Here is a 25,852-nt window from a genome sequence, read left to right on the forward strand (position 1 = left end):
TTCCAACCTAACATGATTCTTAGTAAATTAACCCTTAAATTGTGATAGAAAGGAAGGAAAAAGTGATTAAGTAAAAAATGGCTGTGTGTCATGTATATGGCCTTTAGATTTTAGATTTTAACTAGCTTTAACTAACTAGCTTCAGGGCCGGTGCAAGGTTTCTTGGCACCCTAGGTATTTCTTCAGTCTTGTGCCCCCTACCCTCGGATAGCTACACAAGCCCTTATACAGTGCCCCTAGTAGTGGTCCTCTCTATGCAGTGCCCCCTGTAGTGCCACTTATACAGTGCCCCTAGTAGAGCACCTTATACAGTGCCCTCAGCAGTGGTTCCCCCCTATGCAGTGCCCCCAGTAGTGCTGGCAGTAGTGGTCCCCCCCTATGCAGCACCACCAAGAAGTGCCCCCCTGTGCAGTGCCCCCAGTAGTAATCCCCCTGTGCAGTGCCCCCAGTAGTGATCCCTACGATGCAGTGCCCCTTACATAGTGCCCCCAGTAGTAGTCCCCCCATGAACTGCACCCAGCAGTGGTCCCCCCTATGCAGTTCCCCCAGTAGTGCTGGCAGTAGTGGTCCCCCCCTATGCAGTGCCCCCCTATGCAGTGCCCCCAGTAGTAATCCCCCCATGCAGTGCCCCCAGTAGTGGTCCCTCTGATGCAGTGCCCCTTACATAGTGCCCTCAGTAGTAGTCCCCCCACGAACTGCCTCCAGCAGTGGTTCCACCAATGCAGTGCCCCAGTAGTAGTCCCCCCTATATAGTGCCCCCAGTAGTAATCCTCCCTATGCAGTGCCCCCAGTAGTGGTCCCTCCGATGCAGTGCCCTTTATATAGTGCCCACAGTAGTAGCCCCCCAGCAGGTCCAGACAGACATAGATGGGAAAAAAAGATTACCTTAATCCTGCAGCACTGACACCCAACTGAACTTGTGAGTGACAGTCACTGACTCACTGGTGGTAATTTGACAAAGCACTGAAAGCAAGGGCATATACAGCCTGCCTAGTGGCTTGTTGAACTCTGACAGCTGACACTGCTACCAGAGCCTTGAGGGGTTGGCCAGAGAATGAGGACTCAGAGACAGTCTGTTAGACAGTGTGTGTGCAGCACTCTGACGCTGTAGACAGTAACACACTGTCTGTCAGAGTGTCTCTCAGTCCTGACTCCCTCACTAGCGCAGTGGCCGCAGCCACAGGGCAGTTACCTACAGTCTCATGATGTGACTGTGCTTGCCACGGTGCCACCCGAGTGGACAGTGGAGGATAGGACAACTAGTGCAGTGGCCATGGCTGGCTTCATAAGTGCTGCGGGCTGTGGCCACCAGGTGGACATGGTGTGCATCGCATGATGGTGCACACAGGCACTTATGGACCTACAGGGCAGGGTACCGCGGCCTTTCTCAGCTGCCACCTGCCATAGTGGACATAGGACCTCATTCAGAGCCGCTCGCTTTTTGCGGTCGTTCGTTTAAACAAAAGGGGTGGCTATTCAAATGAACCGTTCACTCCTCTATGTCTGAACGAGCGAGCAAAACTTGCGGTCGAAATTTTGAAAAATACGCTCCCTTGCCGCTTGCACCATATGTCATGTCCGCTATTTATTTGATTAATCGAGTACATTGAACAGTGTATGAACTGCTCGCTATTCTTGTGGTTGGTTTTTCCTACCACTATATTGCGAGCAGTTCTGACTATAAAACAACCAGGTGACGTGGTCGATGACGCTGCTGTATTAATTATGCACACCCTTAAAACGCCCGTTTTGACTTTAAGCACGTCTGCGTTCTGAATTCCACTCCCCGTTTTCAAGCACCTTCCCCTGTTACCACCCACATACGCCTTATCCTGTCACTCAAAATAGCAGGCATTCGCTATTTAGCGAACTAACAATTTTCGGCCACACTGACAGGTTCGCGCATGTGTATTACAAACCGTACGCATGCGCAGATGTGCGAACATCGCTTGGAACTAACGAACGCCCTCTTAAGAGCGGCTCTGAATCAGGCCCCTAGTGCGGTGGCCACCACTCGTAATACACTGTAAAGTCTCAAGTAATTTGCTGTCACTAACTATATGGCACCATCTAGTGGTCAGCACCCATAGGCAGCTGCCTAAAGCTGCCTAATGGTAGCGCCGGCCCTGACTAGCCTGCTTTAAACATCTTTGAGGAAAAGCATTTGTAGGAATGCTCCAGTTAAAGGGGTATATACCTAGGATACCCAGTGCACTGAAACCATTTCCGCATATTAGTGTATGTGAGAAGTATACCTTACCCTTTACAGTCCAATCAAAGTATCTTGCTATATATGATTTGCTCATTGCTTATATTAATGTTAATGTCCTTACTTATTTGTCACATTAAATGTGTAAAAGCCAATCAGATTTCAGAAAACATACCTGCAATCCAGTTGACTACAAGGAGTAATGATAGTGTGATGAAATACAGATGTGTAATATTTTGTTCATATTATACCATAGAGCAGAATAAATTATTCATAGTTTCCGCAGGCCTACCTATATAATATACGGTACATTTTAGGAATTTATAAAATGTATAAATACAGCAGAAATTGACAAGTCACTGAAAAGGCAAAAAATGCAATATATGGAAAATTCCACTGCAATTGCTTAAAACCAATGAAAAAATAATAATAAAAGAAAACAGACTGCTCAAACTAAAGTTAAGTGTGATCAGTCCATTAATAAATTAGTAATAGAAGTCAGATGTCATACAACAAATTTCTTAACAATATGAATAAATATATAATAAGTCTAAATAAAGTAAATTAAATTATTATACTTAAATATACACTAAAGGTGTCTATTATCCACCTATAGGATGTACTATACTATTTTTTATGCCCTACTATCGTAGGGGTAAAAATATAAGATTTTTTAGTGCATAATGATGTCTCTCAACTTGGCAAAAAGCAGAAAACTTCTTTTTTGGGCTCACCCAAATTGGGTTGTTTTAGATGCCCTAACTGCATTACATGCAGGTCATTACAAACAGGTTTGGTGTTTTGGAATCCTTATACTGGTGTGAAGTATAGCATAGGACCTCAATTGACATGCACCAGTAGGTTTATTGTATATGCCATCACCTGTCCAAGTATAGAATCATTGACCATGTACCCCCGTTAGTTAGGGGAGGGGATCGTTCATGCAAACTATTGCAGGTTGAAACATGGTGGATTATTAAGTTGGACACTTTGGTCCTCATTCAGTCCCAGTCACAAGCGCTGAGCGCTCTCAACCGGGTCAATGTTTAGGCCCTGCGCACGCCCAGTGGCCACACTGCGCGTGCACAAGCCCCAGAGCGAAAAAGAAACTCTCTTGCTCCGGATCCCACTACAAAAGGGCCGGCTGTCGATGTTGATCGACAGCTCGGCCCATTTTGTAGGTGGGGTGGTTGGGTGGTTTCACAAATGGAGGCGTTCCATAAGGAATGCCTGCCGTTTTGTGGGCGGCCACACTGACATCAGCAGTGATGTCAGTGGGGAGCTTCTTGCTCGATCAGAGCAAGAAGCTCCTTGAGGCTTGCGGCTGCTGAGATAAAACCTTAGGGTCTCATTGCAAGCCCTGATGGTCGTGATGGTCTTGACCATTGCGACCATCAACCTGGTTGGTCGCTAAAGCTGTGGGTGGTAACCCACAGCTTAGCTAGTGACCAGGAGGCCGCACTTAAAATTAGAAACATCTTGTGAGCACCTCTGAATGATGGTCTTTGTCCCCTCGTGCTCTAAATGAGACTTTAGGGTTACAGTGTTTTGGATAATTATCTTTGTTAGCATTATTGATGGTTATTGTTTGACATGTTCGTTGTTGGACATGTTTTCTGCTTTACCTTTTCGTCCAAAATATGCTGTCTAATTGCCTTCGACTAGCATTCTCTATTTGTGGCAGGCAGATTGAGCAAGAGCTATTCACTGACAGAGTCCCGTTAGGGTCATATGAAGTTAGTGGTATTTTTCTATATGACAGTCATCTGCATTTAACCCAGCCTGGCAGCTCACAGATCTATTATTGTATATATCTGTTTATTATGCTAGCACTAGGTGCTGTGTATTAACTGTTTTGATATCTATCATTATATGCATGCTGTATTTTACAGCTATTTTAAATGTATGTCTTATTTGTTCATTTGTTTTTGTTTGTATATCACTATGGTAACAGCAGGGCTTCGACATCACTTCCTGTAATGACGGTTTCCGGCACCGGATGCAGCCAGCGGCATCGAGCATGCATGGGTAGTGCTTGTTATTTAAAGCTTGGTAATTCACATTACTGATATATTTGGCTTGACAAAAATGCCAAGAAGGGCATTGAAACGCTGCACTTCATGCCGCATTGAGTGTCATTTTATTTATTAGTCCGGATTGCCTCCCATGGGACTATATATATATATATATATATATATATATATATATATATATAAAGAAAGTACATTAAGGTATTATACTTAAATATACACCAGAGGTGTCTATTATCCACCTATAGGACGTACTATACTATTTTTGTGTTTCCTTCTCCATTCCCCTACACCAGTGGTTTTCAAACTCAGTCCTCAGGACCCCACACAGGTCACATTTTGCAGGTCTCCTGGCAGGTGCACAGGTGTAATCATTACTCACTGACACATTTTAAAAGATCCACAGATGTAGCTAATTATTTCACTTGTAATTCTGTGAGACCTGCAAAAAATGCACCATGTTGGGTCCCGAGGACCGAGTTTGAGAACCTGTGCCCTACACTCATCTATATATAAAGGGACAAGATTCTGAGGATTTCAAAGTAGTCCATCTATACTGCAAAGGGTTGACTTTGAGATGTAACACTGCTTGGGGTTGACCAGAACATACCCAAAAGAAATCTTTATAGGTGTGATACATAGTGTTTTTATGTGAGTATGGTACACAACCTTTATACACATCTATAGCTACATAGAGAGCACAGCTGGGATTGTACGGTTTCTTGCTGAACTTCCAAACTTAGTTAGATAGAAAAACAACTTTTTTTGGGACGTACTACACTATTGCCCTTTTTTATGTATTTCATGTTTGGGATTTAAGTAGGACTGGTGACATGAACCTTACAAAGTCCACTTGTAGCTTCTGGCATATGCAGTGACTTGTTTCTGTATTCTTTTTGCTTGGTAACTTATTAAAAGATTGATCAGGCTTAGTTATAAGCAGCACTATCTCTTGTTTTAATTTTGTATTTTCTATTTTTACATGTAAATCCACATAGCATTTACTACAGATGGCAGCATATTGGTTCAGTGTGGTCAGTCATATTACAAGTTTGGTATTCATTCATTTAGATATTAGATATTCTCATTATTAGATATTATTGTTCAAACACTAGTCATTCAATGAAAAAAACAAAACTATGTTATAACTAACCAATGATCAGAAGTTCAGTCTCTGATTATATAATCATACTCAGGGGAACATTACTAAAGTGAGAGTTTTTAGAAGTGGAGAAGTTGGCCATAGCAACCAATCAGATTCTACTTAACAATAATTGAATATAAAAGCTAGAACTTGCTATGGGTAACATCTACACTTCTTGAAATTCTAACTTTAGTAAATTTACCCCTCAGAGTAAGGCCCTGATTCAGAGCCTGACGTTCTGACAGAGCGCTCGTTCTGAATCAGGGCCGTCCCTTCTCCTTTTTGAAGCGGCCTCCTGGCCACTCGCATAGCTGTGGGTGACCACCCATAGCTATAGCGAGTGGCCAAAATGATGGTCACGATGGTCAAGACCATTGCAACCATCGGGCTTGCGACGAGACACTGTGGTAGGGTCTTGCTGCCGGAAGCCCTGGAGTGCTTTTGGCTCTATCAGAGCCAAATGCACTCCCACTGACATCACTAGTGATGTCAGTGGGGCCGGCCCGAGATGGTAGGCGTTCCTAAGAGAACACCTCCATCTGGGCAGCCACGCCCCCAGCACGCCCACCAAAGGGGGCGTGCTGTCAATCACCATCGACAGCACGCCCCCTTTGGTGCGAGACCCATAATGACGGCTTGGCCATCGTTATTCGGGATTCACGCATGCGCACGAAGGAGCCGCCTCCATCCTGCGCATGCGCACTTGGGCAACATCGACCCGCTTGCGAGTGCTCAGCGCTTGCGAGCGGGTCTGAGTCAGGCCCTAAGTTTGGTGATGGTACAATCAGCATGGAGTCCAAGGGCTTTATTTCTAAAGCAGCAGTGTTTTACACTGACTGTAGGTGCCATTTTAAAGTTTCACCTGCAACCCGCTGGGAAGCAGTGGTTTACAAAAAAGCAGCCGGTTCATAAGTAAAACGCCAAGAGTGAGTACTGATGGTATATTTTCCATTGCTATGGTACTGCTGCAGTACTGTAGATATACTTTAATGATGAGTCACATGCTATCCACACACTGGGCCTAATTCAGACTTGTATGCAAACCCGATGGTTTGCACACAACTCCAATGGCGGGGTGGACTGCACATGAGCAGGGTCCATTCCGCACATGTGCTGAATGGGTCCTGATATTTTGCTTGCTGTGCCCTCTAAGCCACAGTCTGATTGACAGGCTGTGGCCATTTGGGATTGGAAGGGACAGTCCCGGCCAGTGTTCCAGATGGAGTTTCAAGGTCAATGTCTGCATGTTCCAATGCACATTTTCGAGCTTCAACTATGGTTCTGAGAATGCCATCTCATTAAACTGAGTGTTACTCAGATGGCCAATAGTCTTGAAAGTGATCCAATAGCTGCATCCTTAGAAGTAGCTGTGGATCACGCAAACTTGCAGAAGGCGTCTATTTACACCAGAAGCCCCATGTGTCATTAGCATATTTTAGCATTGCTGCTGCATCCAAGGACACAGCAGTAATGCTAACAATGAACAACTCTGAATCAGGCCCACAATGCCAATGTTCACATACTGTAGTTAAGTGATTTTTTGCATATGTGCACATATTTCTGAAAACCCCTATAGCACATACATTACACAGAGTGAATGAACAAAGGTGCTGTTGTAATTAATTCAGATGACATCAGAAAGATGGTTGGTGCTCCTAGGCGGTGGCTAGTACTGCATGCAAAAATGGGATATTGTGGTTATGAGAGTATTTGCGGTCATGTTAATGCAAAACTATGTTCTCAGATGCACAGCTGCAGGCATAGGAGGTCATGGTCAGATAGAGAAACCTCACCTGCCATAGGGCTGATACAATTTTCGATGGTGCGACTGATGGCGTTGTGTAAGGATGCACCAATCATTACTATAGCATGCACATGCTAAAAGTGTGTGTCTCAGCTCTTGCACATTCATCTACACAAATGTAATTTGCATACACTTGTAGATGGGCAGCCACCAGTAGATGCTGATGCATGCATTTTTGCGTGTGACTCAGAATCAGGTACAAAGTGTGATGACGTGTCAGCCAATATATTCACAACTCCAGGATTGTCAATAGCAGAGAATGTGACATTGGATAGGAGGCAGCACAATAACAAGAGAAGAGAAACAGAAAGTGAATCGCCAGCAAAGAAGATGACTTCTGCCAGTTAATAGCATGCACAAACTCTAAATTATCCCACCAAAACCCAGCCACTTAATTATGCATTCACTTCTCTCACAACTCTAAGACCACAAAGGAAAAAGTTTGAAGACCAATATGTTTTTGTCAGGAATTTAATCTAAAGGCCAATCATACCATGACCTTCTCAACTAAGCACCAAAGCCCATGGAACCTGCCACAAACATGAACAGCCAAAGCTGCTGATTTGGAGTTTACATATCCCAACCCCTTAAAGTGAATAGAAAAATTTAATCCAAGAACAGGAGGTCACATAAGAGCTCAGATTGCAGCATAATGGATGATGGGGCAGGGAAACCCAGCTGTCATACTCTAAAGCTTCCTGTATAAAATGAACCTTATGAAAACAACCCTGCAATAACAGACTGCAAGCAAACTCTGAGATGCACAAAAGCAGGAAAATGTAACCTCTATTCTCGAAACCTAGAATTTGTGTAGACAATGCTCCTTCATGGTATCAATCTCAGGGCCTGATTCAGCAAGGAATGCACGAATGCAGATGCACACAATCGGTCAATGGTTTTGCTATGCACATGCATATTCATCGCAGTGTGCGTGCGCGAACCAGCCAGTGTGATGGAGTATGCATACACAGAGAGTCCGCAACCCCAGGGACAAGTGATTTACAGTAAGGGATGTTTGTGGGTGGTGGCGGGGGATGGTGGTCGGGCAAATGCAGTTGTGCCTATGCATTTGATTGGCATTTTAGGAGCATGCATAATGAAGCCCTTGTGGAGGCAGACACAGCCTAGTTGCACACAGGAAGTCTCTCTATGTCTGCGAGAGGGTCAGGTCAACCACTATTGTGTGTATGGGTCTGATGGTTCTTGATGTTACCGATGTTTCCGCTGTCTTGCCAGGTATAGAGGATGCAAGTAAAGGGAAGTGTGAGGTATTATGTAGTACTGGGCATCTGCTTATTCTCCTGTGATTTGCCATGCATATGCACTCATCAGCATATTCTCTCAGTGGCCAGGTGCATGCATCTTGCTGAATTAGGCCCTCAATCCCCAATCAGGCAAGCTGCATAACAGGACCATCAGGTTTTTATCTGGAGAGATTGTCAAACCAAAATGATGACAATAAAGTTCAGAATAAGAACAGTAGATTTGAAATTATTACTAGTACCCTGGAAGACAGGGAAGTTACAATTATGTACTTATATGCTTCTACTGTCAAAAAGTTATATGTGGTAATCTTTTAATTCTATGTGATATTAACTTGGCCCTTGATCCAACAATGGATATAGCCTGCACTCCTACATCCCTCCACCAGGCAGTGAGCCCTTACTTGGCTTTGAGCAACCTTTTGGCTATATTATGTCTGGCACACCAATGCCCCAGACAGAAGAGGTTATTTATTCATAAATAATATACACAACACTCATTATATAATAGAACTTACCTGAGAAGGGAGTGAGTGTGTTATGCTACTTGTTTATAGACCAGGGTCCATAAACAAGTAGTATAACAAACTCACCCCCATCTCTGTGAAGAATGCAATACCAGCACTCAGGATAATCAGTAAAGAAAGTAGATTTATTAAAGTTCCATCACAAGCAAAGTGTACAAAACAGCAACAGAGGCCCAATAGTCTATTTCAGCTACTCAAATGAAGTTATCATCAGAGGCATAGTCATTTTGGACATGAGCCTGTGCAAACTCCAATGAAAACATTTTTTGGTCTCAATAGTTCATAAACAATCCCTATATTTGTCCAAAAAAATATATATTTTGCGTTATGCCGGAATGAACAGACAAACAATTTTTTTTTTTGTCTCCATAGTTTATGCAAAGTCCTAATGAGTCCAGCACTCATGTAATGTAGCTACGCATCCAATTGTGCGGCACTCAGGGCATAATCCACAAATGTAGTACAGACACAAATATGAGCTTCAACGTTTCAATTGTTATGATTTTTGTCAGGAAGTACAAAACAATTAAAAGCATCCTCCCTTATAACCCCTCAAGCAGTGTCCTGCCAAAATCCCAGGCCAGACGGAGTGCACTGTGATGACATCATCGCGTATATACACGACACATATCAGTGACAAGTATCCCATCACCATGGAAACCAATAAACAAATAGATATGATAGAAGAACATATTACAATCAGTACACAGATTCTGACATGAGACAAATATGCAACTAAATAATGCATAACATCATCAACTAGACATGCATGTAAAACAAAATCAGTCAATGATCGCAAAATACCGAACAAGCATTGGAGAGCAAACAGCATGGCATATAGTAACAATTATATTATACATCCCCATAAGGTCAAAACAGACAGGTCAATGGTAAAATCTTCAATTGTGAAGTCACAAAGAGGAAATGGATCCAAAAGGCTTCACATTTAAGCAATGGCTTACTTCTTTCAACCCCTTTTCTAAGAGAGGGGACATTATCAATCATATGATATCAGAGGCTGGAAAAATTATGCCCAGCATTAAAAATATCATATAATATGTACATTGAAGTGTAAATTGAATAACAGAGCAGAATTCTGCATGGTTTTTCAAAAGTGTACACACAATCAACCTCAACGGGAATCGAACCACTGGAAAAAAGCATTGTAACCATCGGCGATACCACTAGGGCTACGTAAGCCACAGAGGCAAGTGCTCAACACCTGCACTTACATGGTGATGTCAATGAAGGGCAAGGATTTTTTTTATTAACTGCGTGCATCTTCAATGCACAGAAAGCAAAAACATTTTTTAGAAGATGATATATTTAATGCTGGCGTTGAGGACTTTATAAAGGGATCAGGGCTCCCGGCATTGTTTTTTTTAACTGTGTGCATCTTCTAAGCACAGACAGGTGAGTGCAGGCATATTTTTTGGCAAATTCATATTTTTAATGCGGGCACTAAGGACTTTATAAAGCAATCGGGGGTCCCGGCATTGTGTGAGCGCACTGCAGAAAATGACTCTCAGGCCTGTATGTGTAATAACTTTAGGTTGAACTCACACAGGCATAGTTGTGATTTTCAACAGCAACATCTGGTGAATGAACACTAGTTGTACACTCGCTGGCAACTCCATATGGCACACTAAACCTCAATGCACCACCCCGCAACACCCTATGACAGAATATGCACCCTGTGACCAGGCGCAGTGCGATTATGATATCACACTATGGCCCTCATTCAGACCCACTCGCAAGCGGGCGTACGTACGTTAGGCGTACGTACAAAAATATTTAAATTCAATGGCTCGCTCGTATTTTCGTTCGCATCTAAAATTCCTCCCTAAACTCAGGCGACCCCTCCTCTAACTAACGAGCGTGCGAAATAGCGAGCGTACATCCCCGAAATGGCTTGAAGGGAACGCACGCACAAGTGAAACCAGAAGTGGCCTTGTCAGATGTCGATTACCTGCTCCTTAATTCAGCCTACCTCCCTCAATCGTATCATGCCAATCAATGTATCAATTAGCTTAATTTTTTTTTTTTTTCAACACAATGCAAGAAACTTTACTCTTGTCCGTGTTTGTGTTTACCCGCAGAATACGTACGGATGGAACATTCGCTTTTATTGTTCAAAAAACATGTGAACCACAATTAAACAATTGTTCTATTACTGTGGATCCCCGCATATTTTCCGGGGTTCATTTCTTTATTTAAATTTGCAAACGCATGTCACTGCATCAAGCCTATCATAACTCTCCAGAGATTTCTGGCCCTGTTGAACACATGACTCATACACTAACCAATAAAATTGCTCCTGTTAATTTCCAAAATACATTAGCCAATCAGAAATTTTGGCCACACTTTATCAAAAATGTTTTGTATGAAAAACTCCATTGCCATCATGAGAGCCTCCGCATTCACCAGGCGCGAGCTGCTGGTGCTTACGGAGGTGATGGATAGGCGGATCACCAGCCAGCCTCCACCCATCACCAACCGGCAGAAGCGCTCCGCGTATGCGGAGGCACGGTCCCGCCTGCGGTCGATGGGTTCACGCCGCAACATCGGGCAGCTTGAGCGCAGGTGGTCAGACCTGCAACGGCGAACGCCCCGCTTGCTGGCATGCTTTCGCATGCAGATCGTTGAAAGTAAGTGTTATGTATTGTGGTTTTCATGTTTGTGTTTGTGGGGCAAACTGCGTGTGCATGTTTTCCTGTCTGTCCTATTAATTATTTGTCCTCATATCTGCGTGTGCTTGTTTTCCCTCTATTTCTGTTTTTTTCATTCTACTCCTTTTTGCATGTTTTTTGTGGCTGTTTTTTTTTTATTAATTTGTGCCCCGGATTTGCCCAGAAACTAACCTCAATTTGTTTGACATATTTTAGGAGGACAGCCAAGACTACGCCGTCACCGTCCGGCCAGACGGCGTTCCCGGCCACTATCCCCAACCCCCAGCCAACACTCCACCCCAAATATTTCCCCTATACCCCACTCCTCCCCAGCCTTCCCAGACCCTCTCCCGGAACTGTCGGGCCTCCTTCCCCTCCGTCCTACTTCCCCCTCTCCTCCACCCACCCCTCTTCCAATTACCCCCTCCCCGGAGTCCATCATTACCCCTCCCCGTTCTTTGGGCAATGAAGGCTCCTCCGAGGAGGAACATGGAGGGACTTCCGGAGCTCCCGTTTTGGCTCCCGGTATGTTTTTCTTTCTCATTTTTTTTAACCACAAACTGTTTGTATGTAATCATGTGTCGTGCCTTTATTCGTGCTTGTTTGGTTTACTTTTGGTGATTTAGCAGTTTGCCTTTACCTCTTCCTGCTGATTTCAACATACACATATCACACCTGTGTGAATTTGTACATAGGCCTTGTATTTTTGCCAGCACCCCCTTTTTGTTTTGGTTTTTCTTTTTTCAGTTTAGGAGTGATTTCGTTGTGTTTTTGTTTTTTTAATGTGGATTCCCTATTGTTTTATTAATCCACACACTTTTCTCACCCACAGAGGAACAGAGGCGTCGTCAAGAGGTGGAGGATTGTGTTGGCCAGATGCGCCAACATGTAATTGGCCTTCTTGTGGCCCTTGACCGGCTGTCTGGCATCCTTCGCCAGTAGTTTTTTTTGTTTTTTTCGTTTTGTAAATACATTTTGTAGTTCTAATATACGTTCTGGCTCATTCTTTTTTTCTAAAACACAAATAGTTTTCCCTGACATAAGTAGACTGTTCCTGCAAGGATTTCCCTTTTTTAAAAGTTAGATTGTATTTAGTATTTGTATGTTAAACAGCCACAAGAAACACATAACAGTAACAATGTCATTTCCCTTTTTGGGTGTAGTGTCAATTAGATATTTCGCCATTTTACAGGTTCCTAGTTGGTGTGCAAGCTGCTTAGGCCAATCTTCAAAATCCAAAGGTTTGGACAGGCTTCCTTTTGGTGTGGGTTGGGAACCTGCAAACATATTTCAGTTTCCATCAACTGGTGTCAGTACTGGATTACCCCTTAGTCAATTGTAAGGTGTGTTAACCTGGTTCCACTTGCTGTTAACGTCCAAAAAAAGGAAGACCATTTCACTCTCCAAACATTTATTCACAACATAAATGAGAAATCAAAGTGGTCAGTCCCAAAACAAAAAAACAGTGATAATCTCAAATACAACACATACAAATAAGATATTTAATTTAAAAAAACAATCAAGAACTGGTTGACGAAGGACCATGCCAACATGATTCCACAAACATGGCGTTGCAATATGGGTTCCAGAATATATGGACAAAATCACCAGATCCAGGTTTGGTAAGGGTAGCAGGAAGTAGTGAGCGTTGGAGTGGCAAAGATTATGTGAACAAACAGAAGATGGTGAAAAAAAAAAAACATTAGATGTTCGCAAACAAACACAAACACATTAGGTATAAACACTGTAGTTTGGGTCAAACTTACCTAAAAAATCTGGCCACCACATCATCGCGTATGGCTCCCCCACATACTGACCTCCGACCAACCTCGGGGGGGCCATCCTCAGGTAAGGCATCCTCTGGCTGCATTGGGACACCACTCCTTATGGCGATGTTGTGAAATATCCCACACAGGACCACAATTTTCGACGCCATATCCGGCAAATACATGAGCTCGCCACCATAGCGGTGGAGGCATCTGAATTGGCCTTTTAAAAGGCCGATACAGCGCTCCACCACTTGCCTGGTGGCTGTAAGTGCGGAATTATACTCACTTTGTGGGCCTGGTGTGGGAGCCAAATAAGGAGTGAGCAGCCAGGACATGCAAGGGTATCCACTGTCTCCTGTGAAAAATAAGAGACAACATCAGGAACACTGTGTATCAAGCTTAACATTGTTATGTACTAAAGGTCTCCACTTACCCAGAAGCCATGCATCACCAGCTTGTAGGTTGGTTAATTTCTGCCATATCCCTGATTGCCAGATGACGAAGGAGTCATGTGCACTTCCTGGTAACTTAGCATTCAGGGACAGGATCTGGAGGGAGGCATCACATACCACCATTACATTCAGGGAGTGATAGTGTTTCCTGTTTCTAAATATTGCCTCCAGCCGTGCTGGAGGCTGAAGTGGTATGTGAGTACCATCCACAACCCCTATGATGTGTGGGAAGCCAGCTATTTGGTAAAAATTGGCCTTGGCCACACTAAGGCCCTCATTCAGAGCCACTCGTTAGCAGCAGTACGCTCGTTCCGAGCGATGTTTGCACATCTGCGCATGCGTACGGTTTTTAGTACGCATGCGCGAACCAGTCAGTGCGGCCTAAAATCGTTTGTATGCTATATAGCGAGTGCCTGCTGTTTTGAGTGACAGAATGAGGCGTATGTGGGTGGTAACAGGGGAAGGTGCTTGAAAATGGGGAGTGGAGATCCAAACGCAGGCGTGCTTAAAGGTCAAAACGGGCGTATTATGGGTGTGCATAATTAATTCAACAGCATCATTGACCACGTCACTGGGTTATAGCCAGAACTGCTCGCAAATTTGTGGTAGCAAACACCAACCACAAGAATAGCGAGCAGTTCATACGCTGGTCGATGTACTCGATTAATCTAATAAATAGCGGACATGACGTAGGATGCGAGCGGCCAGGGGGCGTTTTTAACAAATAAACGAGCGTATGTTTTGCTCGCTCGTTCAGACTTAGAGGCGTGAACAGACTACAATTTGCGAACGGATCATTTGAATAGCCACCCCTTGTTTTTGAACGAACGACCGCAAATAGCGAACGGCTCTGAATCAGGCCCTAAGGGCACCCATATCCAAAGGCATTTGAATAAAATGATGGAGGTGCTTGAAAAGTGCCTCCATCACTGCCCTCAGGATCCGGGAAAAGGAGGATTGGGAGATGCCCACCACTATTCCCACTGTTGTTTGAAACGATCCTGAGGCACAGAAATGTAACACCGCCATAAATTGCGTCAGTGGTGGTATTGCTGTTGGACTGTCAATTTGCCGCTCAAGATCACTTTCTATTAATGAGAGAGTGTCTATGATGATTTTGGGAGGTAGACGGTAGCGTCTTAAAACCTCATCATTGCGCATTCCAAAAAGGGTGACACGTGTTCCAAATATCTGGGGCCTTGCATGCCTACGATCCCTACGCCTGAGATGAGATTGAGGTTGGTCGGCTTCCGGGAGCATGGCCAGAACAATCCTCCCCAGATCAACCTGAAATTAAAAAATTTTAAAGTAAGGCTTTTGACCCACCCCAAAACTATATTAAAACAACTTAGCTTGATGATACCATCCATTGCTGCTTACATGCCGGGGTATTGTTATGATACGTCCAAACTGAAAATAAACAACAAAATTACTTGACACATTTCACTCTGTGCATTTTTGTGGATACATTTTGTGCTAGACCAAAGTTCAAATATGCCAAACACCCATTTAGCAAAACCGCAAAGCGACATTTAACACAGTACATCAAAACGGGTCGAAATGTTGGCTCAAAAAGCGAAAGCTAAACCATCAAAAAGTTAGAATGATTATTAAGCTGTTTAAAATGTGCTAATTAGTTTGCTAATACAAGTCACAAGAGTAACTACTAAAAATGCGCTAATTAGTTCGCTAATACAAGTCACAAGAGTAACTACTAAAAATGCGCTAATTAGTTCGCTAATACAAGTCACAAGAGTAACTACTAAAAATGCGCTAATTAGTTCGCTAATACAAGTCACAAGAGTAACTACTAAAAATGCGCTAATTAGTTCGCTAATACAAGTCACAAGAGTAACTACTAAAAATGCGCTAATTAGTTTGCTAATACAAGTCACAAGAGTAACTACTAAAAATGCGGTAATTAGTTCGCTAATACAAGTCACAAGAGTAACTACTAAAAATGCGCTAATTAGTTCGCTAATACAAGATAAAAAATGGACTTACCAAGAGCAAATATCTAAGATGCAAAATCAAAAGGTCTTTGGGGTCGAAAATAAACAAAATCTAAAATAGAATAAATTAGGTATCCAAAAATTACAAAATATACGAAACACAATGAAACAACAATTGAACAAAAGTTAGACTTCACAAAACTTACCAAATCAACAAACGAGGTCCCAAAAATATAAACCAACAAAGATAACGGAAAAAAAAACGCAAGTCTAACCAACAAACGATTCTCCAACCTCCAACTCCTTTCTACACAATCAATAAACTCCAGCCAAGATAACCTCCAACAATCCAAAAACGCCACCTCGACTTGAGACACACCAAGCCATAAATAGTGTTTAGTTTCCCGCACAAATTAAGGAGGGATCATAGGGCCGCACAATCAATGATGCGGCCGCAAAATAAGGACACATGTATAAATACGTCACGAAAACACATTCAAATTCTGGTGTATTTCTTGTTTGGACCGCAGACATGGCGACAGACCAGGGAAAAAATGCCCAAGAGTCAGGCGGTAAGTCTTTCATGCATTTTCTAGCAACGATTAATTTGAACCATAAGATGAGGCAAGTTGTGATTTTGTGAATTCTGTAAATTTACACAAATAGGTGAGGAGGATGACATGGAAGAGGCTGCTGGGCCCAGTATTCCGGCCAAAGCGGCCAAAAAAAAAAGGCAGCCACATTTCACAAGAAAGGAGATGGAGGTTTTGATCCAGAAGTGTGTGGACATCCTGCCACAGGCAGACAGGAATATGAGTCTAAGCCAGAAGTGGAGAATGTGGGAAGAGGTAGCCGTTGCTGTCAATACGGTGGGTGATTATGTCCGTCTAGCCCGGGATGTCAAACGGCGGTAAGTAAACCCTTGCCCCCCCTAAAAACAAACCCCATTTTAAACCAAAGGATAATGGCTTCCATTTTTCCCCACAGATGGGGCGACTTCAAATATCGCCTAAAGCAAAAACTCGCGGACAGGGCTAGGCATGCAAGGGGGACAGGTGGGGGTCCCACCCCTGTGTCATTGGAGTTGACGGATTTAGAAGAGCTGGCACAGGGGTGTGTGCAGCCTGTGGAGGTGTTTGGCGTGTCCAACATGGATACGGACATGCCAGACTTTGCGGCTCCTCATGTTGGCCCAGGTAAGTATTGTGATGTCACCAACTCTGAAATGCTATTGTGCCAATATGTAGATTCTAATGTGAGTCTTTTCTCATTTTTCCAACAGAGACACAGGCGGATGAGTCTGCTCCAGAGGGAAGCCTTGGCCGCAGAATTTCTGCTGGCTCTGCAGGGGAGGAACCAGTACATCCGGCTGAGGACCCTGCAGAAGCCAGTCCAGGGCGTGCCCCCTCGCAGGCAGTGGGCCTCCTCACAGAACTCAATTTCAAATCGGATTTCCATATGGAGATTCTGCAGAGGATGGACGCCAGTCTGGTACGGGTGGCTGAGGCCCTGGAGCAAAATGCTGCGGCCAACGTGACCATTGGTCAGGCCCTGGCGGAAAATACCAGGGCCAACATCCGCATCGCCAATGCCCTGGAGCAGCTCGTTCGCCAGCACATGGTGGAGCCGACCTCCCTTCCTGCCGGAACATCAGGATCCTCCACCTCTGGCACAACATCAGCCAATCCTCCAAATGTGCCTAGCCCTGTGCCTAGTCCAGAGGCCACAACATCTGCCTCTGGACAGGCCAGCCCGAAGGCATCCCGGACCCGGTCTGGCGCCCACCCTCCCCCATCCAAACGGGCGAAAAAACGGTGACAGCAATGGCGACTTTTCCCACACTCCTTCTGTGCTTGGCTCATATTCCTTTCTGGTCAAAACTTCCCTCTCCTTTCTTGTGAAATGTTTTTAAGTTATTTTTGTACGTTTATGTTATCAGTTATTGATTTTTTTTTTTTTGATAAAAAGTATCTTTGGCAGAAAAACTAAAAAAAAATATTATGCCAATTGGTTTGTGTTTAAACAATAAATTTATGAAAAAAATCTGACATTGTATTGTGACATTATTGGACAAATGGGTTACATTTAATCCTGGCCTTAAAGGCAAAAAAGGACACCAAAAACCATTTCATTTGTATAAAAAAAAGGCCTCTTGAAGGAACGTTTAAAAAAACACATAACGATGCAAATTGCACATTTTAAAAAAAAAGGGGAGCTAATTAAAACATGAGGACATTATTGTCACAATAGGCCATAAACAACAAATTGAGCCCAAAAAAAACCCCAAAAAATGTACGCCAATTGATTGTGTAATCCTGACATTAGCAGGTATGATTTCCACCTGCGTACGGTTTTGTGCTATCCCAATAAACTGCTTTCCAAACACATACCAAGCCGGTTTTCAATACAACACTAATTGCTTTTGTGACCACCCGCGATTAATCGCTGCAACATCGTGGAGTCCCGGGACGGAGGAGAAGGCCATCGCCAATGTGGTCGAGTAATCCAGACCCTAAACTGTGCGAGCATTTTGAAGGGAAAGAGGATGTTCCAGTGACGTATGTGACGGTCCGAACACATTTTACGCTCGCATCTGCTAATGTATGTACGCCCCAAAAACGCCTCGCCACGCCTGCGTTTTTCCATCTCCACCCCCGTCAACACCCAAAAACGCCCTGTTCTGTCAATCACATTTGACATGTCACTTCCTGTACGCTATTTTAGGAACGACAGATAAAAAGCTCGCAATCTGCCGTACGCACATGCGCAGTGTAACACCGACGCATGCGTGGTTAGTCAACATCGGAACGCAACGAGCGTACTGCTGTTTGCGAGTGGCTCTGAATGAGGGCCTATATGCCATGATGAGGATAGATGAGCATGGCTACATCTGTAATATATTGATAACAAAATATATTGATAACAATAAATAATTTTTCAATACCCCTGTCATTAATGGGCATTGAAACTCAGTTGAAAGCTATGTTATGCAGTGACCATACCATTAACCCACTGCAGCCACCTTTTCAGGTGCTGCACACCCTCCTTGTAATGCCATTTACTGTAATAACATATTTGTCCTCTCCCACCCCACTTTATTGATTATTTCTTTCTGGCGATTTACTGTAAATATGCCCTTTGCTTCTCAATATTATTGCATAGGGTTACTCTCCGTTCAATTTATAACAGTTCATTGTGATAAGTGCATTGTGCAAATATTTTGAAGGAACTAACAGAATAAAAACCCTGTTCACTGCTGCTCCAGTGATTTACACTGCTGTACATCTGCAAGTGTGACCTCATAGTGACTTACACAAGCAGCAGATATGAGACACTTCCATACAAGTTCATTTGGCTGCGACATTTGCATGTTTTTTAATTTACTATTTATTCATAGTTGCTACATACTATATTGCAGCTAAGAGCATAATGTCACTACATTGGATTCACTGTATTTCACGTATGCGCAATGATGTTTATCAAAAGTGACATCTGGTGGATGTAACCAGTATTACACTCTCTGACATCTCAGCGCAACATGCTTCGACTCTATACATCATGTTGCATATGAATATGTTATGATGCATGCACTCAAGGACTTATGAGACCCTACATATAGTATGGATGCTAGACATGTGAGGACACATCTGTAGCTTTAGGCATCTCATCTCTTTCACTAAAATATATCACAAATGGGATAGTGTTAATTTGGGACAGTTTCATTCTGTTAGCACTATCAAAACAGGAGAGCATTAATAAATTGCTCTGATAAATCAAAGCTTAACATTTATTTTATTTTTTTTAATGAGGAAAAACACTTTAAAATAATAAATAGGCCCTCTTGGGTTCTACAGCATAGCTGTGACTTCAAAGTAAAGAATTAAAGCAAAGCAGAGGTCAGAAATATGGTTAACAGGTGCAAAAATCTGTGGAATGGTGCAAGACCTTTGCCAGATCATACTGCCAAAATAACAGTTGCAGACAAGTCGGGCACTGTTCAGGGAAGCTACTGTGGGGCCAACCATAAGACACAATGAGTTACACAAGTCAGTAACTGCAATTTGAGTTTTATGCACATGGGACAACTATCATCAGAGCACAAAAGCAGTCTTTTTGCTATAGAGGCATACCTGTACAACTTTTTTATTTGTTGTCCATGTGTTTTACAAATAGAAGCCCCTTGGGGCACCTTCAAAAATCTCATCTGTCTGTTAAAATGAGAAATCATAGACACTGCTGATCAAATCAAATTGTGGGAAAATCATGCATAAATAATTTTATTAAATTTGGCAAAATGACAGATTACCCATTCCTGTCCATTTGTTGAAAGTCTCTGGACATGTTGATCTGAACAAGATCTAAAGTGGCAATAAATATATGTGTCCTCTACAGACCTCTTTACATACATAGATACTGAAATGCCTATTTAATCAATTCATGTTACATAAATATTCCCAATTAATGGATTATAATTCAGTAACAAATATTACAGTGACTATTGTTTATAAATATGTTATAATGTTTTTAAATATATTTCCTAATTAGAGTAATAATACCCCTTTCACATAGGAAAAGCTCAATAACCATGCTTTTACCTGCATTTTAAGCACATGTGTTTTTGCTGGTGCCAGCCTGTACCACCTTCACACAGAAAAGCAAATTCCTGGGTCAAGCATTTATACCCAGTAATTTGCAGATTACCCAGGTATTTCTTCTGTGTGAAACTGTCAACCTGGGTTGCAATTCCGGGGCCTTTGCCCTGGTAAAAATCATGGTCAAAGTCCTGGGAATTTTGGCCCGGAATGACCCTCTGCAAATTACTGGGTCCAAATGCTTTGGCCTGGGAATTTGCTTTTCCGTGTGAAAGGGGTATTACAAGTTTATCTGGGCTCTTTGTTTTGGGCCATGATTAGTAAAATAAATTATATATATACCAGGTATAACAGGTAGACCTTAGATATTTACTGTTTCCATTTCTGTCTCACTACTCCATAAACACATTAATCCTTCACTCTATAGTAATGCATCAGCTCCCTCACTGTTATAGTAAGACATCCCCTCCTTAACCTGTTTACTAACACATTCCACTTCCTCACCTCTGTAGTAACACATTTCCCTCCCTTGCCCATGTTGTAACACATTTGACATTCCCCTCCCATAGCTGTGTAGAAATATAATTCCTACATCACACCAGTATTAACATATTGCTCTCACTCACACCTGTAGTAACACATTCCCCTCCTTCACTTCTGGAGTAACACATTACACTAGCTCACCCCTGTAATAACACATTCCCCTCCTTTTCCTTTGTTGTAATATTTTCCCTTCCCTCACCTCTGCAATAACATATTTGAAATTCCCCTCCCTCACCTCTATAATAGCACATTCCCCTCTCACTACTGTTGTTACACATTTATCTCTCTCACCTCTGAAGTAACACATTCCCTCCCTTCACTATTCAAATAGGGGAGCAACACCAACTGACAGTGATGTTTGGCAGCACTTGGGATGACAGTTTGTGTTTGAATTCTGAACTGTGTGGCAGCCACAATGAATCAGTCAGGCAGGACATTGCACAGGAGGAAGGAACATTTTAGCCATTTTCACCACCTTAGGAGTTGAATTTTTAAAAATCCCTTCTTAGAGGGCATCTATGTCATGGAACAAATATACTCCCCAATTTTCATGTTTCTAGGTCCAGGGGTTTTGGCTGAGCATTAATGAGTCAGACAGGACATTTTATTTTATATAAATCGATGAAATTACTTTAATTGAATGCAACTAAAAAAACAATATAATTATCCAATAAAATTCATCTTTGCTTTCTTTCTTTGCAGTCTTAAAACACCACACCTGAAAACAAAACAATTAAAATTAAATTATGCCCTCAGTGCCTTAAACTAATGAGATGATTAAAAATAGCTAGAGGTGATGAAGTTTAAAGCAGGGAGATCTGTTTACAACATTAAAGAAGATCTCAAGGGAATTGATGCACACTCTGATGTGTGATTAGGGATTCCTTTTATTATATATTGTTTCATTAAGCCTCTGTTGATTTTAGTATCTTTAAAGTACATGTCTAGCCTTACCTGTGAATAAAATACAATGACAATAAAATATATACATATTTCTTTGATATTCTAAATGTTAAATACATTTTGTCCCAGCTGAGTTTACTGTTTAATGTTCAGTAGTTGGCTTTACTGATATCTAGCAATAATATGATGATTTGATATGTTTGATTGTTCTCTAGTGTTAATGCTGCATTACTATAGTTGTGTGCAGCATGCTTCTGGCATCTCAGTGGTGTCCTTGGTGATGGGCACATACTGATTATGTAAGCAACCGGTGCTTGCAGAAATCTGCTCAACCTGCACCCAGTGATTATTTTTAAGGTAAGATTGTCACTGTCACTTTCTTAATACCACTGGCAAATAACTATAACGGTTCTGAATAACTAGACATAACTTTTTTGCTTGCCCAGTGTATGGAGGCCACTATAAATAGTCCATTAACCTGAAAAAAAACCCTATATATATATATATATATATATATATATATATTAATATATATATATATATATGAAAAGAACCAGGTGGCAATCTCAGGGCTTGCAAAAATGAAAAATCAACAACAGGTCATTTATTCTGACGTTTCCATCACCAGATACGAGATTTTCCCCAGGGACCATGGCATGAGGAAAATCTCGTATCTGGAGAATGAAATGTTGAAATAAATGACCTGTTTGTGATTTTTCATTTTTGCAAGCCCTGTGAGTGCCGCCTGTTTCTTTTCTTGTTGTACGGAGATACAGGCCCTGATTCAGAGCCGGTCGCTATTTGCGGTCATTCAATCCAAAAAAAGGGGTGGCTATTCAAATGAACCGTTCGCTCTTTGCGGTCTGTTCACGCCTCTATGTCTGAACGAGCGAACAAAACTTGCGGTCGTTTTTAGGATAACTACGCCCCCTGGCCGCACGCATCCTACGTCATGTCCGCTATTTATTAGATTAATCGAGTACATCGACCAGCGTATGAACTGCACGCTATTCTTGTGGTTGGTTTTTCCTACCACAAATTTGCGAGCAGTTCTGACTATAAAATAACCTAGTGACGTGGTCAGTGACGCTGCTGTATTAATTATGCACACCCATAAAACGCCCGTTTTGACCTTTAAGCACTCCTGTTTTCAAGCACCTTCCCCTGTTACCACCCACATACTCCTCATTCTGTCACTCATATTAGCAGGCATTCGCTATTTAGCGAACAAACGATTTTCGGCCGCACTGACTGGTTCGCGCATGCGTATTGCGATCCATACGCATGCGCAGTTGGGCAAACATCGCTCGGAACGAATGAGCAGCCGCTTACGAGCGGCTCTGAATCAGGCCCACTGTGTCTACCGGGGGAGGAAACCCAGGCAAGTAACCTTGTTATTCTGCTGTGGAGTGCCGGTCTGCAATATATATATATATATAAATACTAACACAGTCTGCCGGCACTCTGTAAATAACAGAACAACTTGCTCCGGTGCACATGAACGATCACTATCCAAAATCCAGAAAAAATGGCACTCAGGAGACAGCTTCAATGGCAAATAATTTGTGTATTCACATCAAACGTTTTCAGGGTCTCAGCCCCGTCATCAGGACAATACACACATACAAACACAAAACACTTACCACACCTCTATATACCCCACAAAAAGCAATCAGCTGTGCACCTGTTGCTTTGGACGCTAGGGCCTCCCACCGGAGCCGGCTACTGACGCACTTCCGGAACCTGCTTCAGCCGTCACTATGGGAACGACCCGCTTGCGTTCCACCAGCCGACCATCTGCATTCCATCACCCTGCAGCCAATCTCCTGAAACCGGGGGTCGCCATAGTCGAGGCCAGCAACAGATCCACTGTCACTTCACTCGCCAGGGCCTCCCTCCGGAGCCGGCTATTGACGCACTTCCGGAAACTGCTACAGCCATCACTACGGGAACAACAAGCTTGCGTTCCACCAGTCGGCCATCTGCGTTCCAGCGGCATGCGATCACTACCCTGGGACCGAGGCTCACCACAGACAGCCCAAACATCAGAGCACCTAGAGGCCAAAAAAATACAATTTTATACACCAATAAATACATAAATAAAAAACAAAAATAAAAAACAAAAAACAAACAAACAATGTACACATGTCTATGAATAAACATCAAGCATCTAACATATAATAAATATAATTACTGTATTCTAAATAGAAGTCCCTAAGAAAAAACAGAGTACGGACTCGAGATGATATAATAGAGAGGCACAGATACAGAAGACATAAATATATCCTATAAAATTAAACCATTAGAAAACTGGTTTACAGAATGGCTACAGAAGGCTGTTCCAGTTAATTTTGTCGTTGAGTCAACAAGGTTTAGTGGTACCCAAGCGAATGATCCACCTAGATTCTTTAAATAAGAGACACTTAGCCCGGTCCCCCCCACGTAAAGATGGCGGGACATGATCGATAATGAAATATTTAAGCGAATCAAGTGGATGACCAGCTTCACCAAAATGTTTAGCCACCGGTTGATCTATATATTTACCATTCAAAAACAAACGAATGGCTGAACGATGAGCAGACATCCTTTCTCTGAATTTCCTTGTGGTCTGACCCACATAGTACAGTCCACATGGACATATAATAACATATACCACGTAGGCCGTCAGACACGTAAGCACAAACCTGATGTCATATACGGTATTATTATGTGGGTGTTTAAACGTCTTGCAAGGTGTTAAAAATTTGCAAGTTGTGCACCCACTACATTTATAGCATCCTGGTTGTTTGTAACTCACATTAGGTAAAGGTCTAGTATTAAAATTAGAGATATCAGAGTGGACCAATCTGTCCCTTATATATAATCTTGAGCGCCTACACAAATGTTTTATTTAATTCTTACAATATAATAAATATACATTTAGATAGTGTTGTGCAAATTTTTAAATATTAATATGGTTGCTAAAATATTTGTATTGAGAGTTTTCAATATAACGGTAAAACAACAAGGTATTTTTTTATCAGTGACAGTATTGCTGGAACTGTCAGTGGAGAAAAACCCTTTGCAAGAGAATGAATAGAAAAAAAAGCAACAACCAAGCAACCATAATCCCAAAGGATTAACACTGAGGTAAACACCTCCCCATAGTCTCTTTCTCTCTGATGTCTAAAAAATGTGACTCCTCTATGATGCATGGTATTTTCCACATCAATCGCAGGGGGATAGAACACAATGTTATGGATGACAGACAGTAAGAGTGTAAAGATGAAGCTAAGAAAGTTTTAGTATCCATTTTTTATGTCCTTCGGGCTTTACACATTTTCTAGTTTTTTAAATTTGATGCATTTGCATGGTTTAAAACTTTAAACAAATTCTGACTTTCATGTATGAATACTATATATTATACCAGTGAAATCAACATATTCATTTTAAATCAATGCATACAGTATCTGAACGAGAATTGAAATTCAGTGTTCTAAGTGCATTAAGGCCCTGATTCAGAGCCGGACGCTCTGAATCAGGGCCCACCTCCATAAATATGGAGCGTCCTCCTGGACGCTCGTATAGCTGTGGGTCACCACCCACAGCATATACGAGCGTGCAGTATGATGGTCGCGATGGTCTTGACCATTGCGACCATCTCCACTGCGAGCAGAAGCCTGCGGTTGAGTTTTTCAACCGCAGGGCCAGGAGTGATTTTGGCTCTATCAGAGCCAAAATCACTCCCACTGACATCACTAGTGATGTCAGTGGGGCCGGCTTCTGATTGTAGGTGTTCCCTTGGGAACTCCTCCGTCTGGCAGGCACGCCCCCGGCACGCCCACCAAAGGGGGCGTGCTGTCAATCAACATCGACAGCACGCCCCCTTTGATCAGACACAATGAGGAAAGTCTTTCGCTCGTCGCGTCTCGCGCATGCGCACGACGGAGCTCCCTCCGTCGTGCGCATGCGCAGTGCACACCATCGACCCACTTGCGAGCGGACAGCCGCTCGCGA

The sequence above is a fragment of the Taudactylus pleione genome, unplaced genomic scaffold (genome assembly GCF_031769625.1).
Source record: "Taudactylus pleione unplaced genomic scaffold, aTauple2 ptg000183l, whole genome shotgun sequence".
In the NCBI taxonomy this organism is placed as follows: domain Eukaryota; kingdom Metazoa; phylum Chordata; class Amphibia; order Anura; family Myobatrachidae; genus Taudactylus; species Taudactylus pleione.